Genomic DNA, 19,185 nt, shown 5'->3' with positions numbered 1-19,185 from the left:
TGCACTAATAGATTATATAGGGGAGGTAGTGTGCTTGAAAAATGGTGGGCGAGCTAGCCTGGCCGAGCCAATCTGGGCGAGCCATGCTGGCCGACCCGATCTAGCCGAGCCGATCTGGGCAAGCCATGCTGGCCAAGCCGATTTGGCCGAACCATGCTGGCCGAGCCGATCTGGGCGAGCCATGTTGGCCGAGCCGATCTGGCCGCGCTCCAAAAATGGTGTTGTGGATGGCTGTTTGTTCACATTTTTCATTGAATTGGGTTTTAAGGTACTTGTGCACTGAATGTACATTTTTGATGTAGAGTAAGGCTTGCACTAATAGCTTATATAGGGGAGGTAGTGTGCTTGAAAAATGGTGGGCGAGCCAGCCTGGCCGAGCTGATCTGGGCAAGCCATGCTGGCCGAGCTGATCTAGGCGAGCTGTTCTGGCCGAGCCATGCTGGCCGAGCCGATCTGGGCGAGCCGATCTGGGCGAGCCGTTCTGGCCAAGCTGATCTGGGTGAGCTCAAAAAATGGTGTCATGGATGGTTGTTTGGTCACATTTTTCATTGAATTGGGTTTTAAGGTACTTGTGCACTGAATGTACATTTCTGATGTAGAGTAAGGCTTGCACTAATAGCTTATATAGGGGAGGTAGTGTGCTTGAAAAATGGTGGGCAAGCCAGCCTAGCCGAGCCGATCTGGGCGAGCCACACTGGCTAACTTGATCTGGCCGAGCCATTCTGGCTGAGCCATGCTGGCTAAGCCGATCTGGGCGAGCCATTCTGGCTGACCCAATCTGGGCGAGCCGTTCTGGCCGAGCCGATCTGGGCGAGCCATGCTGGTCGACACGATCTGGCCGAGCTCCAAAAATGGTGTCATGGATGGCTGTTTGGTCACATTTTTCATTGAATTGGATTTTTAAGGGAGTTGTCCATGCGATCGCAGATTTCTAATGCAGAGCGAGCCTCGCACTAATAGCTTATATAGGAGAGGTTGTTTCCGTGAGCCTCTCCCATGCCCCTTTCATTGATTCAACATTGGTGTCTAGGCGGATCGGATTGTTGGGTTTTCAAATAGTGTATGCTGATGTTGAATCAATGAAAGGGGCATGAAGCGATCTCAGCACTTTTCCTCGGCTCTCCTTTAGATCATGTTTTCCGATGACTCAATTTTGGAAAAGGTGAGGCAGCGGTTGCCGATCCATGGCATGTCTTTTTGGTGATTTTAAAACCTGATCTAAATGTGAACCCTTGTCTAGCACTCTGGCGTTGCTTGGTATAATGGCAATTTGCTATTATGGGTGCTCGACGCTCTAGCAATTTGTCATGGTGTACTTATCGCGGCTACATGGGAGCTTTAATATCAAAAGCTCTCGGCAAAAAATGGTGGTCGAGCCATGCTGGCCGACCCGATCTGGCTTAGCTATTTTCGTTGACCCGATCTGACTCTTCTTTCTCACTCCATCAGCACAAATTTGGGAGTTTTTCGATAGTAGTTGTCATTCCAATGTGTCATTGCGGTGATCTGGAGAGCGATGCTAAGGGCGGGAGCTTTCTTCTTGCATTTGGGGATGTTTGTGCAAGCGAGCAGTGGAGCTTCTCTTATTGGAACCTCTCCATGGCCTTTGAATATAGACCTAGTGCCGACGATATCAATGGATACAGGCCTTGGATTCTAAATTTGTTCAGCTAACATTGGTTTTTGTTAGGGAAGGGTATGAAAGCACTTCCTGATTGCTACGCGGGAGCTCCCTAAGATCGCCTCTGTGCCAACTCGATCGGCACAACATTGGGAATGGTTCAATAGTAGTTGTCATTCCAATGTGTCATAAGGATGTCTTGGAACATGGCCTTTCAAGGGTGAGCTCGTGTCTAGCACTTGGATTGTGCGTCATCACAAGTGAATGGGGACATCTCTCTGTGAATGGTAGCATGGCGATTGCAAGAGAAAATTGACTTAGTAGTCGGAGCATTGGCCTCGGGCCATTGTGACGGCCTTGCAATTTCTCTATAATTGCAACCTATGTTTACGCAGTAGCAAAGTTTGCATGTAAGATTGGCCTTTGTTCTTGATAGTTCCAAGTACTCTCACCAAGTCACCAAGTCACCATGCTGGCCGAGCCGATCTAGGCGAGCCATGTTGGCCGAGCCGTTCTGGGCGAGCTCCAAAAATGGTGTCGTGGATGGCTGTTTGGTCACGTTTTTCATTGAATTGGATTTCAAGGGAGTTGTCCATGCTATCGCAGATTTCTAATGCAGAGCGAGCCTCGCATTAATAGCTTATATAGGAGAGGTTGTTGCCGCAAGCCTCTCCCATGCCCCTTTCATTGATTCAACATTGGTGTCTAGGCGGATCGGATTGTTGGGTTTTCAAATGGTGTATGCTGATGTTGAATCAATGAAAGGGGCATGAAGCGATCTCGGTGCTTTTCCTCGGCTCTCCTTTAGATCATGTCTTTTGATGACTCAATTTTGGAAAAGGTGAGGCAGTGGTTGCCGATCCATGGCATGTCTTTTTGGTGATTTTAAAACTTGATCTAAACGTGAACCCTTGTCTAGCACTCTGGCGTTGCTTGGTATAATGGCAATTTGCTGTCAGTGCTCGGTGCTCTAGCAATTTGTCATGGTGTACTTATCGCGGCTACATGGGAGCTTTAATATCAAAAGCTCTCGGCAAAAAATGGTGGCCGAGCCATGCTGGCCGACCCGATCTGGCTTAGCCATTTTCGTAGACCCAATTTGGCTCTTCTTTCTTGCTCCATCGGCACAAATTCGGGAGTTGTTTGTAAGAGGTTGTCATTCCAATGTGTCATTGCGGTGATCTGGAGAGCGATGCTAAGGGCGGGAGCTTGCATCTAGCATTTGGGGATGTTTGTGCAAGCGAGCAGTGGAGCTTCTCTTATCGGAACCTCTCCATGGCCTTTGAATATAGACCCAGTGCCGAGGATATTGACCCAATAGAATCGGTGCTGGTGTTCGAGAAAGACACGTTATTCGGATTTGGAATATTGGCACCAACATCATTTTTATTGGGAGGGCCATGAAGCCATCCCAATTTTGCTATGCGAGGGATCTCTCCCAAGAGTCGTTCTCTTTGCAACAACTTTTTTGGAAAATTTTTTTTTGAAATGGTTCGACAGCGGTTGTCATTCCAATCGCGCCATTGTGGTGGTTGCCTAGGCAGCGATCTGAAGGGCGAGCCATTGTCTAGCAGTTGGGCTGCGCATCACAGGTGACAAGGGAGCCTTTGTAATCGGAAGCTCCCCGTGACCATTCGATGAGAAGAGCCATTGCTTGTGTGAGCAAGGACGAATGCAGCCTCACATTCCAAAAAAAATCAACGACATCGGATCTATATATAAGAGCGAAATGAAGCAGCAGCCCATTTGCTATGTGCGGCTCCCTAAAGTTTCTTGTCTTTCTTACTCCATCGGCACAAATTTGGGGGTTGTTCGACAGCGGTTGTCATTCCAATGTGTCATTGCAGCGATCTGGAGAGCGATGCCAAGGGCGAGAGCTTGTGTCTAGCATTTGGGATGTTTGTGCGAGCGAGCAGGGGAGCTTCTCTTATCGAAACCTCTCCATGGGCTTTGAATATATAGACCTAGTGCCGACGATATCGATGGATACGAGCCTTGGATTCTAAATTTGTTCACAGCTAACATATTGGTTTTTGTGAGAGATGGGTACAAAAGCACATCCCGATTGCTATGCGGGAGCTCCCTAAGGTCGCCTCTGTGCCAACTCGATCGGCACAACATTGGGAATGGTTCGACAGTGGTTGTCGTTCCAATGTGTCATCAGGGGATGTCTTGGAAAGTGTCTTTTCAAGAGCGAGCTCACGTCTAGCACTTGGATTGTGCGTCGCATCACAAGTGAATGGGGAGATCTCTCTGTGAATGGCAGCATGGTGATTTCAAGAGAAAATTGACTTAGTCAGAGCATTGGCCTCGGGCCACTGTGATGGCCTTGCAATTTCTCTTTAATTGCAACCTATGTTTGCGCAGTAGCAGAGTTTGCAAGTAAGATGGGCCTTGTTCTTGAGAGTTCCAGGAGATGACCTCCAAAACTTTTGGATTGGGCCCCTTCAAGGTGAAATTCATCCAGTTGATCGGATGAGCTCGATGACCATTTTAGTCCATTGGCTCCATGAATTCACATCTCCCAACCGATGACAATCTTTTGCTCCTTAGACAACCTCATAAAAAATTGGGTTGTGGATGGCTGTTTCGTCAGAATTTTCAATGATTTGGATTTTTAAGGTGGATGTCAGTGTGTTCGCTAATTTCTAATGCAGAGCGAGCCTCGCACTAATAGCTTATATAGGAGAGGTTGTTGCTGCGAGCCTCTCCCATGCCCCTCTCATTGATTCAATGCCGGTGTCAAGGCAGATGGAAATGTCAGATTTTGAAACGGTGGATGCCGACGTTGAATCAATTGGAGGGGCATGAAGCCCACCCTCGAGGTGCTATTCCTCGACTCTCCTTTAGATCATGTTTTCTTGTCAGCCGGCACAATTTCAGAAAAAGGTTTGGCAGCGGTTGCCAGCCCTCACCGTGTCTACTTGGTGATTTTAAAACTTGATCTAAAATGGGTGCCCTCATCTAGCACCTCCGTCCGGTGTTGCTCAGGTATTGCATGAATTTTTGCTATCAGCGCGAATCCCCCAATGAATGCCTATGCTTGGACCCTCTCTTAGATCACCTTCTTTGATCACTCGACCGACGCAATTACGGAAGAGACTTGACTGTGGTTGCCATTCTACAGTGCATCTGTTCTGCGATTTTGATGTTGATCTAATGGCGAGCCCTTGTCTCTAGCCATGAGGTGGGTGCTTGGCGCTCTAGCAAATATTTTTTGTGTGCCTATCATGGCTACAATGGGAGGCTTTGATAACAAAAGCTCTTGGTGACCCTCCCCAATAGAATCAGTGCTAGTGTTCAAGAAAGACACATTATTCGGATTTGGAATATTGGCACCAGCATCATTTCTATTGGAAGGGTCGTGAAGCCATCCCAATTTTGCTATGCGAGTGCTCTCTCCCTAGAGTGGTTCTCTTCGCAACAACTTCTTTAGCACAAAATTTTTGGAATGGTTCAGCAACGGTTTTCATTCCAATGGTGCTGTTGTAGTGGTTTCCTGGGCAGCGATCTGAAGGGCGAGCCATCGTCTAGCAGTTGCGCTGCGCATCACAAGTGACAAGGGAGCCTTTGTAATCGGAAGCTCCCTGTGGCCATTCGATGAGAAGAGTCATTGCTTGTGTGAGCAAGGACGAATGCAGCCTTGGATTCCAAATGAAATCAACGACATCGGATCTGTATATAAGAGCAGAATTAAATAGCACAGCCCGTGTGCTATGCACGGCTCCCCAAAGTTGCTCTTCTTTCTCACTCCATCGGCACAAATTTGGGAGTTGTTTGACAGCGTTTGTCATTCCAATGTGTCATTGCGGTGATCTGGAGAGCAATGCTAAGGGCGGGAGCTTGTGTCTAGCATTTGGGATGTTTGTGTGGGTGAGCAGGGGAGCTTCTCTTATCGGAATCTCTTCATGGCCTTTGAATATATAGACCCAGTGCCGACGATTTCGATGGATACGAGCCTTGGATTCTAAATTTGTTCACAGCTAACATTGGTTTTTGTGAGAGATGGGTATGAAAGCACATCCCGATTGCTATGCAGGAGCTCCCTAAGGTTGCCTCTGTGCCAACTCGAGAAAATTGCAAGAGAACATTGACTTATTCGGAGCATTGGCCTCGGGCCATTGTGACGGCCTCGCAATTTCTCTTTAATTGCAACCTATGTTTGCACAGTAGCAGAGTTTGCATGTAAGATGGGCCTTGTTCTTGAGAGTTCTAGGAGATGACATCTGAAACTTTTGGATTGGGCCCCCTTCAAGGTGAAATTCATGCAGTTGATCGGATGAGCTCGATGACCATTTAAGTCCCTTGGCTCAATGAACTCGCATCTCCTTATCGATGACAATCTTTTGCTCCTCTACCGACCTCATAAAAAATTGGGTCTTGAATGGCTGTTTGGTCAAAATTTTGAAGGATTTGGATTTTTAAGGTAGTTCTCGGTGTGTTCGCTAATTTCTAGTGCAGAGCAAGCCTCGCACTAATAGCTTATATAGGAGAGGTGGTTGCCGCAAGCCTCTCTCGTGCCCCTCTCATTGATTCAATGCTAGTGTCAAGGCGGATGGATATGTCAGTTTTTGAAATGGTGGACGTTGACATTGAATCAATTAGAGGGGCATGAAGCCCACCCTCAATGTGCTATTCCTTGACTCTCCTTTAGATCATGTTTTCTTGTCACTCAGCTGGCACAATTTTGGAAAAAGGTTTGGCAGTGGTTGCCAGCCCTCACCGCGTGTGTTCTGTGATTTTGAAGTTGATCTAATGGCGAGCCCTTGTCTTTAGCCATGAGGTGGGTGCTTGGCACTCTAGCAAAATTTTTTGCATGCCTATCACGGCTACAATAGGAGAGGTGGTTTCCACGAGCCTCTCCCGTGCCCCCCTCATTGATTCAATGTCGCTGTTAGGCCAGATGGATATGTCAGATTTTGAAACGGTGGACGCCGACATTGAATCAATTAGAGGGGCATGAAGCCCACCCTTGAGGGTGTTATTCGTGGAATCTCCTTTAGATCATGTTTTCTTGTCACTCAGCTGGCGCAATTTTGGAAAAAAGGTTTGGCAGCGATTGCCAGCCCTCACCGCGTCTACTTGGTAATTTTAAGACTTGATCTAAAATGGGAACCCTTGTCTAGCACCTCCATTCGGTGTTGCTCAGGTATTGCATAAATTTTTGCCATCGGCGTGAATCCCCCAACGAATGCCTACACTTGGACCCTCTCTTAGATCACCTTCTTCGATCACTCAACCGACGCAATTACGAAAGAGACTTGGCAGCGGTTGCCATTCTACACCGCGTCTGTTCTACGATTTCGAAGTTGATCTAATGGCGAGCCATTGTCTATAGCCATGAGGTGGGTGCTTGGCGCTCTAGAAAAAATTTTTTTGTGTGCCTATCACGGCTACAATGGGAGAGGTTGTTCTTGTGAGCCTCTCTTGTGCCCCCCTCATTGATTCAACGCTGCTGTCAGGGCAGATGGATATGTCGGATTTTGAAACGGTGGACACCGACGTTGAATCAATTAGAGGGGCATGAAGCCCACCCTCAAGGGTTCTATTCCTGGACTCTCCTTTAGATCATGTTTTCTTGTCACTCAGCTGGCGCAATTTCGAAAAAAGGTTTGGCAGTGGTTGCTAGCCCTCACCGCATCTACTTGGTGATTTTAAGACTTGATCTAAAATGGGAGCCCTCGTCTAGCACCTCCGTCTAGTGTTGCTCGGGTATTGCATAAATTTTTGCTATCGGCGCGAATCCCCCAATGAATGCCCTACCCTTGGACCCTCTCTTAGATCACCTTCTTCGATCACTTGACCGACGCAATTAAGGAAGAGACTTGGCAGTGGTTGCCATTCTACAGCACGTCTATTCTGCGATTTCGAAGTTGATCTAATGGCGAGCCCCTATCTAGCCATGACGTGGGTGCTTGGGGCTCTAGCAATTTTTTGCGTGCCTATCGCGGCAACAATGGGAGAGGTGGTTTTCGCGAGCCTCTCTTGTGTCCCCCTCATTGATTCAACACCGAAGTCAGGGCAGATGGATATGTTGGATTTTGAAATGGTGGACGCCGACGTTGAATCAATTAGAGGGGCATGAGGCCCACCCTCGAGGTGCTATTCCTGGACTCTCCTTTAGATCTTGTTTTTTTGTCACTCAACTGGCGCAATTTCGGAAAAAGGTTTGGCAGTGGTTGCCAACCCTCACCGCGTCTACCTGGTGATTTTAAAACCTAATCTAAAATGGGAGCCCTCGTCTAGCACCTCCGTCTGGTGTTGCTCGGGTATTGCATAAATTTTTTCTATCGACGTGAATCCCCCAATGAATCCCTAGCCTTGGACTCTCTCTTAGATCACCTTCTTCAATCACTCGACTGATGCAATTATGAAAGAGGCTTGGCAGCGGTTACCATTCCTCAGCGTGTCTGTTCAGCAATTTTGAAGTTGATCTAATCGCGAGCCCTTGTCTAGCCATGAGGTGGGGTGCTTGGGGCTCTAGCAATTTTTTGTGTGCCTATTGCGGCTACAATGGGAGCTTTGATAACAAAAGCTCTCGATGACCCTCCCCTAAAAGAATTAGTGCTAGTGTTCGCGAAAGACACATTATTCGGTTTTGGAATACTGGCACTAGCATCGTTTCTATTGGGAGGGTCGTGAAGCCATCCCGATTTAGCTATGCGAGGGCTCTCTCCCCATAGTCATTCTCTATGCAATAACTTCTTTGGCACAAAATTTTCAGAATGGTTCGGTATCAGTTTTCATTCTAATGGTGCCGTTGTGGTGGTTGCCTGGGGAGCGATCTGAAGGGTGAGCCGTCGTCTAGCAGTTGCGCTGCTCATCATGAGTGACAAGGGAGCCTATTTTATCGGAAGCTCCCCGTGGCCATTTGATTAGAAGAGCCATTGCTTGTTTGAGCAAGGGAAAATGTAGCATTGGATTCCAAATGAAATCAACGATGTTGTATCTATATAAAAGCGGAATGAAGCAGCAGTAGCCCATTTTCTATGCGCGGCTCCCCAAAGTTGCTCTTCTTTCTCACTCCATTGCCACAATTTTGAGAGTTTTTCGACAATGGTTGTCATTCCAATGTGTCATTGCGATGATCTGGAGAGTGATGCTCTAAGGGTGGGAGCTTGTGTCTAGAATTTGGGATGTTTGTATGAGCGATCAGGGGAGCTTCTCTTATCGGAACCTCTCTGTGGCCTTTGTTTATAGACCTAGTGGCGACGATATCGATGGATGCGAGCCCTTGGATTCCGAATTTGTTCATAGCTAACATTGGTTTTTGTGAGAGATGGGCACAAAAGCACATCCCAATTTCTACGTGGGAGCTCCCTAAGGTCACCTCTGTGCCAACTCGATCAGCACAACATTGGGAATGGTTTGACAGTAGTTGTTGTTCCAATGTGTCATCGGGGGATGTCTTGGAAAGTGGTCTTTATTTTAAGGGCGAGCTCACATCTAGCACTTGAATTGTGTGTCACGTCACAAGTGAATGGGGAGATCTCTCTATGAACGACGGCATGGTGATTGCAAGAGAAAATTGACTTAGTCAGAGCATTGGCCTCGGGCCATTGTGACGGCCTCGCAATTTCTCTTTAATTGCAACCTATGTTTGCGCAGTAGCAGAGTTTGCATGTAAGATGGGCCTTGTTCTTGAGAGTTCCAGGAGATGACCTCTGGAACTTTTGGATTGGGCCCCCTTCAAGGTGAAATTCATCCAGTTGATCGGATGAGCTCGATGACCATTTCAGTCCCTTGGCTCCATGAACTCACAAAAAATTGGCTCCATGACAATCTTTTGCTCCTCTGCTGACCTCATAAAAAATTGGGTCGTGAACGGCTGCTTGGTCAGAATTTTCAAGGATTTGGATTTTTAAGGCAGTTTTCGATGTGTTTGCAAATTTCTAATGGAGAGCGAGCCTTGCACTAATAGCTTATATAGGAGAGGTGGTTGCCGTGGGTCTCTCCCGTGCCCCTCTCATTGATTCAATGCCAATGTCAAAGTGGAAGGATATGTCAGATTTTGAAATGATGGACACCGACGTTGAATCAATTAGAGGGGCATGAAGCCCACCCTCGATGTGCTATTCCTTGACTCTCCTTTAGATCATGTTTTCTTGTCACTCAGCTGGTGCAATTTCAAAAAAAGGTTTGGCAGCGGTTGCCAGCCCTCACCGCGTCTACTTGGTGATTTTAAAACTCGATCTAAAATGGGAGCCCTCGTCTAGCACCTCCGTCCAGTGTTGCTTGGGTATTGCATAAATTTATGCTATCGGCATGAACCTTCCAATGAATACCTATGCTTGGACCCTCTCTTAGATCACCTTCTTAGATCACTCGATCAACGCAACTATGGAAGAGACTTGGTAGTGGTTGCCATTCTACACCGTGTCTGTTCTGTGATTTTGAATTTTATCTAATGGCAAGCCCTTGTCTCTAGCCATGAGGTGGGTGCTTAGAACTCTAGCAAAAAAATTTTCATGCCTATCACGGCTACAATGGTAGAGGTGGTTGCCGCGAGCCTCTCCCATGCCCCCCTCATTGATTCAACGCTGCTGTCAGGGCAGATGGATATGTCAGATTTTGAAATGGTGGATGCCAATGTTGAATCAATTAGAGGGGCATGAAGCCCACCCTTGAGGGTCCTATTCTTGGACTCTTCTTTAGATCATGTTTTCTTGTCACTTAGCTAGTGCAATTTCGAAAAAAGGTTTGGCAACCGTTGCCAGCCCTCACCGCGTCTACTTGGTGATTTTAAAACTTGATCTAAAATGGGAGCCCTCATCTAGCACCTTCGTCCGATGTTGCTCAGGTATTGCATAAATTTATGCCATCGGCGCGAATCCCCCAACGAAGGCCTGCGCTTGGACCCTCTCTTAGATCACCTTCTTCGATCACTCAACCAACGCAATTATGGAGGAGACTTGGCAGTGGTTGCCATTCTACACCGCGTTTGTTCTACGATTTCGAAGTTGATCCTAATGGTGAGCCCTTGTCTATAGCCATGAGGTGGGTGCTTGGCTGTCTAGAAATTTTTTTTGCATGCCTATCGCGGCTACAATGGGAGAGGTGGTTGCCACGAGCCTCTCCCGTGCCCCCCTCATTGATTCAATGCCGTTGTCAGGGTGAATGGATATGTCAGATTTTGAAATGGTGGACGCCGATGTTGAATCAACTAGAGGGGCATGAAGCCCACCCTCGAGGGTGCTATTCCTCGACTCTCCTTTAGATCATATTTTCTTGTCACTAAGCTGGCACAATTTCAAAAAAAATTTTGGCAAAGGTTGCCAGCCCTCACCGCGTCTACTTGGTGATTTTAAAGCTCGATCTAAAATGGGAGCCCTCGTCTAGCACCTCCGTCCGGTGTTGCTTGGGTATTGCATAAATTTATGCCATTGGCGTGAATCCCCCAATGAATGCCTAACGCTTGGACCCTTTCTTAGATCACCTTCTTTGATCACTCGACTGACACAATTACGGAAGAGACTTGGCAGCGGTTGCCCTTCTACACCGCGTCTGTTCTGCGATTCCAAAGTTGATCTAATGGTGAGCCCTTGTCTCTAGCAATGAGGTGGGTGCTTGGCACTGTAGCAAAATTTCTTGCATGCCTATCATGGCTACAATGGGAGAGGTGGTTTCCGTGAGCCTCTCCCGTGCTCCCCTCATTGATTCAATGCCGCTGTCAGGGCGGATGGATATGTCAAATTTTGAAGCGATGGACGCCGACGTTGAATCAATTAGCGGGGCATGAAGCCCACCCTCGTGGGTGCTATACCTGGACTCTCCTTTAGATCATGTTTTCTTGTCACTTAGCTTGCACTTTGGAAAAAGGTTTGGCAGCGGTTGCCAGCCCTCACCGCGTCTACTTGGTGATTTTAAAACTTGATCTAAAATGGGAGCCCTCGTCTAGCACCTCCGTCTGGTGTTGCTCAGGTATTGCATAAATTTATGCCATTGGCACAAATCCCCTAACGAATGCCTACGCTTGGACCCTCTTGTAGATCACCTTCTTCGATCAGTCAACCGACGCAATTACGGAAGAGACTTGGCAGCGGTTGCCATTCTACACCGCGTCTGTTCTTCGATTTAGAAGTTGATCTAATGGTGAGCCCTTGTCTATAGCCATGAGGTGGGTGCTTGGTGCTCTAGAAATATTTTTTGCATGCCTATCATGGCTACAATGGGAGAGGTGGTTTCTGCAAGCCTCTCCCGTGCCCCCCTCATTGAGTCAACGCCACTGTCAGGGCGGATGGATATGTCAAATTTTGAAATGGTGGACGCCGACGTTGAATAAATTAGAGGGGCATGATGCCCACCCTCGAGGGTGCTGTTCTTGGACTCTCCTTTAGATCATGTTTTCTTGTCACTCAGCTGGTGCAATTTTGGAAAAAGGTTTGGTAGTGGTTGCCAGCCCTAACCGCATCTACTTGGTGATTTTAAAACTTTATCTAAAATGGGAGCCCTCGTCTAGCACCTCTGTCATGGTGTTGCTCAGGTATTGCATAAATTTATTCCATCGGCGCGAATCCCCCAACGAATTCCTACGCTTGGACCCTCTCTTAGATCACCTTCTTCAATCACTCGACCGACGCAATTACGGAAGAGACTTGGCAGCGGTTGCCATTCTACACCGCGTCTATTCTATGATTTCAAAGTTGATCTAATAGCGAGCCCTTGTCTATAGCCATGAGGTGGGTGCTTGGCACTCTAGAAATTTTTTTTGCATGCCTATCGTGGCTACAATGGGAGAAGCTATTGCCGCAAGCCTCTCTCGTGCCCCCTCATTGATTCAACACCGCTGTCAGGGCAGATGGATATGTCAGATTTTGAAACGGTGGACGCCAACATTGAATCAATTAGAGGGGCATGAAGCCCACCCTCGTGGGTGCTATAACTAGACTCTCCTATAGATCATGTTTTCTTGTCACTCAGCTGGCGCAATTTTGGAAAAAGGTTTGGCAGTGGTTGCCAGCCCTCACCGCATCTACTTGGTGATTTTAAAACTTGATCTAAAACGGGAGCCCTGGTCTAGCACCTCCATCCAATGTTGCTCAGGTGTTGCATAAATTTATGTGATCGGCATGAATCCCCCAACGAATGCCTATGTTTGGACCCTCTCTTAGATCACCTTCTTCAATCACTCGACCGACGCAATGACGGAAGAGACTTGGCAGCGGTTGCTATTCTACACCGCCTCTGTTCTGTGATTTCAAAGTTGATCTAATGGCGAGCCCTTGTCTGTAGCCATGAGGGTGGGTGCTTTGGCGCTCTAGCAAGATTTTTTGCATGCCTATCGTGGCTACAATGGGAGAGGTGGTTGCTGGGAGCCTCTCCCGTGCCCCCCTCATTGATTCAACGCTATTGTCAGGGCAGATGGACATGTCAAATTTTGAAACGGTGGACGCCGATGTTGAATCAATTAGAGGGGCATGAAGCCCACCCTCAAGGGTGCTATTCCTAGACTCTCCTTTAGATCATGTTTTCTTGTCACTCAGCTAGCTCAATTTTGGAAAAGGGTTTGGCAGCGGTTGCCAGCCCTAACCGCATCTTCTTGGTGATTTTAAAACTCAATCTAAAATGGGAGTCCTTGTCTAGCACCTTAGTCCGGTGTTGCTCGAGTATTGCATAAATTTATGACATCGGCGTGAATCCCCCAACGAATGCCTATGCTTGGACCCTCTCTTAGATCACCTTCTTCCATCACTCGACCGACACAATTACGGAAGAGACTTGGTAGCAGTTGCCATTCTACAGCGCATCTCTTCTATGATTTCAAAGGTTATCTAATGGCGAGACCTTGTCTCTAGCCATGAGGTGGGTGCTTGGCGCTCTAGCAAAATTTTTTGCGTGCCTATCACGGCTACAATGGGAGGCTTTGATAACAAAAGCTCTCGGCGACCCTCCCCAATAGAATCAGTGTTGGTGTTTGAGAAAGACACGTTATTCAGATTTTGAATATTGGCACCAGCATCATTTCTATTGGAAGGGCCGTGAAGCCATCTCGATTTTACTATGCGAGTGCTCTCTCCCCAGAGTTGTTCTCTTCGCAACAACTTCTTTGGTGCAAAATTTTTGGAATGGTTTGGCAGTGGTTGTCATTCCAATGGTGTCGTTGTGGTGGTTTCCTAGGCAGCGATCTGAAGGGTGAGTCGTCATCTAGCAGTTGGGCTCTGCATCACGAGTGACAAGGGAGCCTTTGTAATCAGAAGCTCCCCATGGCCATTCGATCAAAAGAGCCATTGCTCGTGTGGGCAAGGATGAATACACCCTAGATTCCAAACAAAATCAGTGACATCGGATCTTTATATAAGAGCGAAATGAAGGAGCAACCAGTTTGCTATGCGCCTCTCCCCAAAGCTGCTCTTCTCTCTCACTCCATCGCCACAATTTCAGGAGTTGTTCGATAGTGGTTGTCATTCCAATGTGTCATTGCAGTGATCTGGAGAGCGATGCTAAGGGCAGGAGCTTATGTCTAGAATTTGGGATGTTTGTGCAAGCGAGCAGGGGGGGCTTCTCTTCTCGAAACCTCTCCATGGCCTTTGTATATATACCTAGTGCCGACGATATTGATGGATGCAAGCCCTTGGATTCCAAATTTGTTCACATATAACATTGGTCTTTGTGAGAGATGGGTATGAAAGCACATCCCGATTGCTACGCGGGAGCTCTCCAAGGTCGCCTCTGTGCCAACTCGACTGGCACAACATTGGGAATGGTTCGACAGTGGTTGTCGTTCCAATGTGTCATCGGGGGATGCCTTGGAAAGTGGCCTTTCAAGGGCGATCTCGCGTCTAGCACTTGGATTGTGTGTCGCGTCACAAGTGAATGGGGAGATCTCTCTGTGAACGGTGGCATGGTGATTGCAAGAGAAAATTGACTTAGTCAAAGCATTGGCCTCAGGCCATTGTGACAGCGATGCAATTTCTCTTTAATTACAACCTGTGTTTGTGCAGTAGTAGAGTTTGCATGTAAGATGGGCCTTGTTCTTGAGAGTTCCAGGAGGTGACCTCCAAAACTTTTGGATTGGGCCCCTTCAAGGTGAAATTCATCCAGTTGATCAGATGAAGCTCGATGTGCTTGTATCTATTCTGAGACGGTAATGATGGTCATTAATCTATGGTGGTGAGTATATCCCATTCAGTAATCGCAATGGCGGAGCTGGTGGGAAGTACTTGTCACTTTGTTTTTTTGGATATACCCTATATGTAGGTGTCTGCATGGCTTGCAACACACTGCACATTTGGTGTTCAATTCTAAGATGTGCTTGTTGCTGAGTGTGCATGGAGTTGTATCTTTTAGCCAAGGGCTCCGTCTCATTGGCACATTCTATCATTGCATTTTTATCCTGCCCAGATGGCAAGAAGGAAAGAGATGGTTGCATGGGTGCATTGCTCAACGTCCCTAATTTCATCAAGGGTCCACTCTCCACCCTATGTTTTTGCTGATTGGTAGAGCTTTTTGATTGAGAGGGGGGCCGGCGAAAGGTTTGGTTGCCGCATAATTTATTCGCTAGTGCATTCTTGGTGCGTGCTCGCCTCTTCACTGTCTCATCCTACAGAAGTGCATGGCACTGTCATGACAGCCTTCTTGGTCTGGGCTAGTAGAAGCGTAGAGTATTATTGATAATTTTTGTTTGGATGTGGAAACTCTCCATGCCCTGTCCTACCCTATGCGATCTGAATGGCTGAGGCTCATGGGTTCTGCGGGAGATACTCTTCTTCAGCTCCCCCCTAAAGAGAGCATTCAGTGTTTTCATTGTGTGGACAAAAAGCCCAAGGCATTTCATCTCTCTTCAAATGCAAAATTCTGGGAGGGATTGTCGAAGTATGGTCATTTGTACGAGCTGCACCAAAAAGTGTGTAGGGGGCATATGCCTGGGAAATAGATGTCTCTGAGTGTCCTTACTTGGTCGCGTGTGCGGTGTACATCTTTCCATTATGAATCTGCTATGAGCATTTGTGATTCGATCATTTTGTGGGAACAGGTTTCGTACGAGATGTTCTTCTCAAGCTCCTGCGAACCAGAGCGCTCATCTTTGCAATGCTCTGACAAGTGCAGGCCCAACGTGTCTATCTAGGGGAAGAAATCGCACGAATGCTTTTTGCCAAGATGTGGGTGCTCGTGGGTGGATTCCCTCGTGGTGCAGTTCTTTGGTATGTGCATGTGCATGAGATTGAAGCTTGTCTAAAAATGCTAGTGTGAGTGTTCACCCGTAGGAACTTTTCTATACCTGCGCTGGCAGATCATGTGTCACGGGGAACGGTTAGCGAGGCTGTGCTGGGAAAAGAGAAATTTTCCAGAGGTTAGACATGTCCGTGTATGCGGGCAGGCTCTCATCACCTATAAATGTGCGGAGAGGGTTTTATACATGATGCCCTTGAGCGGACTTATAATTGAGGTGGTCACGTGCATAGTGATGCCCTCGCCAATCGCATAACCAGCCATGTTTTTGACTCATACGGCCCTTCACCCTTCAGCACGACGGTCTCTGTTGTCACTTCGACAACTAGCTCTTCATCATGGGAAAATTTTTGTTGCGATCGAGAAGGATTTTGTCTATTCAGGTGCACCTCAACAGGCGTGTAGGAGGCATATGCCTAGGAAATGGATGTCTCTAAGTGGCCTTACAATTGAGGTGGCTATGTACACGGTGCATCTCATACAGACTCGAGGCTTCTTTTTGAGTAGTGGCAATAGCGAGTTCAAGGGTAAAGGGTTCCGTACAGGATGTTCTTCCCAGGTGCCTGTGAACCGACGCTCCCTGTTCGGCCCTCTCTGGTCGACGATGGGACACTTTCCTCTTGTGTGAAATCTTTGAGTGTTGCGAGTCCTGCATGCGCTGTGAATGTCATTCTTGTTGCTTGTGCAGCGAATTATGTTTGGATGCATGACGGAGTGAATGCAAATTTTGGTTTCCCATCGCGGCGGGCATCCCTTGGCTGTAGCAGGTCTTGGGGGTCCCCCTCATTGTTAGAAGCTACCTAGTCGATCCTGCCAGTAGTCATATGCTTGTCTCAAAGATTAAGCCATGCATGTCTAAGTATGAACTCTTTCAGACTGTGAAACTATGGATGGCTCATTAAATCAGTTATAGTTTCTTTGATGGTAATTTGCTACTCGGATAACTGTAGTAATTCTAGAGCTAATATATGCACTAAATCTTGACTCTCAGAAGGGATGCATTTATTAGATAAACGGCCAGCACGGGCTCGCCTGCTATTCTAGTGATTCATGATAACTCGATGGATCGCACGGCCTTTGTGCTGGCGACACTTCATTCAAATTTTTGCCCTATCAACTTTTGATGGTAGGATAGAGGCCTACCATGGTGGTGATGGGTGACAGAGAATTAGGGTTCGATTCCTTAGAGGGAGCCTGAGAAATGGCTACCACATCCAAGGAAGGCAGCAGGTGCGCAAATTACCCAATCCTAACACGGGGAGGTAGTGACAATAAATAACAATACTAGGCTCATCGAGTCTGGTAATTGGAATGAGTACAATCTAAATCCCTTAATGAGGATCCATTAGAGGGAAAGTATGGTGCCAGCAGCCACGGTAATTCCAACTCCAATAGCGCATATTTAAGTTGTTGCAGTTAAAAAGCTCATAGTTGGACCTTGGGTTGTCACGGTCGATTCGCCTTTTGGGTGTGCACTGGCCCTCACGTCCATTCTACCAGCGGCATGTTCCTGGCCTTAATTGGCTGGGTCACAGTTCTGGCACCATTACTTTGAAAAAATTAGAGTGCTCAAAGCAAGCCTACACTCTGAATACATTAGCATGGAATAATGCGATAGGAGTCTGCTCCTATTCCATTGGCCTTTAGGACCGGAGTAATGATTAATAGGGACTGTTGGAGGCATTCGTATTTCATTGTGAGAGGTGAAATTCTTGGATTTATGGAAGATGAACCACTGCGAAAGCATTTTCCAAGGATGTTTTCATTAATCAAGAACGAAAGTTGGGAGCTCAAAGATGATCAGATACCGTCCTAGTCTCAATCATAAATGATGCCGACCAGGGATCGGTGGATGTTGCTCTAAGGACTCCGCCAGCACCTTTTGAGAAATCAAAGTGTTTTGGTTCCGGGGGGAGTATGGTCACAACGCTGAAACTTAAAGGAATTGATGGAAGGGCACCACCAGGAGTGGAGCCTGCAGCTTAATTTGACTCAACACGGGGAAACTTACCAGGTCCAAACATAGTAAGGATTGACAGATTGAGAGCTCTTTCTTGATTCTATGGGTGGTGGTGCATGGTCGTTCTTAGTTGGTGGAGCGATTTGTCTGGTTAATGCAACCAACGAGTTTCTCTCCCTGGCTCAAAAGGTTTGGGAAATCTTGCCAAATTGCATCGTGATGGGGATAGACCATTGCAATTATTGATCTTCAATGAGGAATTCCTAGTAAGCACGAGTCATCATCTCACGTTGACTACGTCCCTTCCCTTTGTAAACACTGCCCGTCGCTCCTACCGATTGAATGATCCAGTGAAGTGTTTGGATCGCGGCAACGACGGCGGTTCCTGTCGGCGACGTCGCAAGAAGTTCACTAAACCTTATCATTTAGAGGAAGGAGAAGTCATAACAAGGTTACCGTAGGTGAACCTACAGTAGGATCATTGTTGGTTCGAGACCCTAAATTGTGTAGGTGATGGAGCTAGCCTCCTCCCCGCTCGCAAAATCTCGGCGATGTGCGGACACTTGGCCCTGCAATGATGTGCTGGATGGCCAAGCTACAGGTCTAGTGCCATTGAGGTTGAGGGTCACATCAAATGCCCGTGATCGAAAGCATAAATTCCCCACGGGGTGAAGAAGAGACTTGGTTGCCATCTAGATTAGGATTGGTGCCTTCGAACGACGTCCGCGTCGGAGCGAGAGGTCTCTGCTTGGTTGCAGTTCAGAGGGGGTTCGGGCCTCGTCGCCTGCTGAGATTTCATGGTCTGATCATGTGCGTGGTGTTGTGCCAGGGATCCATCATTTTGACGGCGGCAAGTCAAGAGTGTCGCAACCCCCTGTTGCCTTTCCCAGCTGTGTTGACTCGTCGCTTGGAACGTTCTATCTTTAGGATGGGTGCACCTGCATGATTTGCGGGGCAGGGGCCCCATCTGCTGACACGGCTCTCCCATGCATCACCTCCCACCTTTGTGAGGTGATGGGGTGGGGACACACCACAGCGTTCCTCGTCGCACCCATTAGGTGCTCGAGGTTCAAGATGTGTCAACCACCCAACACACGGGTGCATCGCACACCTTAGAAATCCAAAGAATGAAGCGCAAGCCAGCGCCTTGCGTGCTTGGGTCACCGAAAGACAAAAGCAAAACAAAATCATGACTCTCGGCAACGGATATCTCGGCTCTCGCCACGATGAAGAATGTAGTGAAATGTGATACTTAGTGTGAATTGCAAAATCCTGTGAATCATCAAGTCTTTGAACGCAAGTAGCGCTTGAGGCCTCGGCCAAGGGCATGTCTACTTGGGTGTCGCACTACAAAATTTTGCCCTCCGCAGCGAGGAGCAGAGATGGCTGTCCACATTCGCAAGTGGCGTGCGGTTGGCTGAAATGAGCATGAGGT

At 47.6% G+C, this 19,185-nt stretch overlaps 1 non-coding gene and 1 pseudogene across 1 annotated transcript; both read left to right on the top strand.

Moving 5' to 3' along the window:
* The first annotated feature begins 16,587 nt into the window (after nucleotides 1–16,587).
* On the top strand, nucleotides 16,588–18,234 carry LOC149573690 (18S ribosomal RNA; annotated as a pseudogene).
* A 707-nt stretch (nucleotides 18,235–18,941) lies between these two features.
* LOC149573689 (5.8S ribosomal RNA) lies at nucleotides 18,942–19,095 on the top strand. The gene has a single exon (XR_016361259.1). It is a non-coding gene; the product is annotated as a 5.8S ribosomal RNA (ribosomal RNA).
* Nucleotides 19,096–19,185: the final 90 nt, after the last annotated feature.

Source organism: Cupressus sempervirens, chromosome 2 (assembly GCF_028749045.1).
Source record: "Cupressus sempervirens isolate cs-2001-9-10 chromosome 2, ASM2874904v1, whole genome shotgun sequence".
NCBI lineage: Eukaryota > Viridiplantae > Streptophyta > Pinopsida > Cupressales > Cupressaceae > Cupressus > Cupressus sempervirens.
Note: the sequence above shows the minus strand (reverse complement) of the source record. Positions and strands in the feature narration are given on the sequence as shown.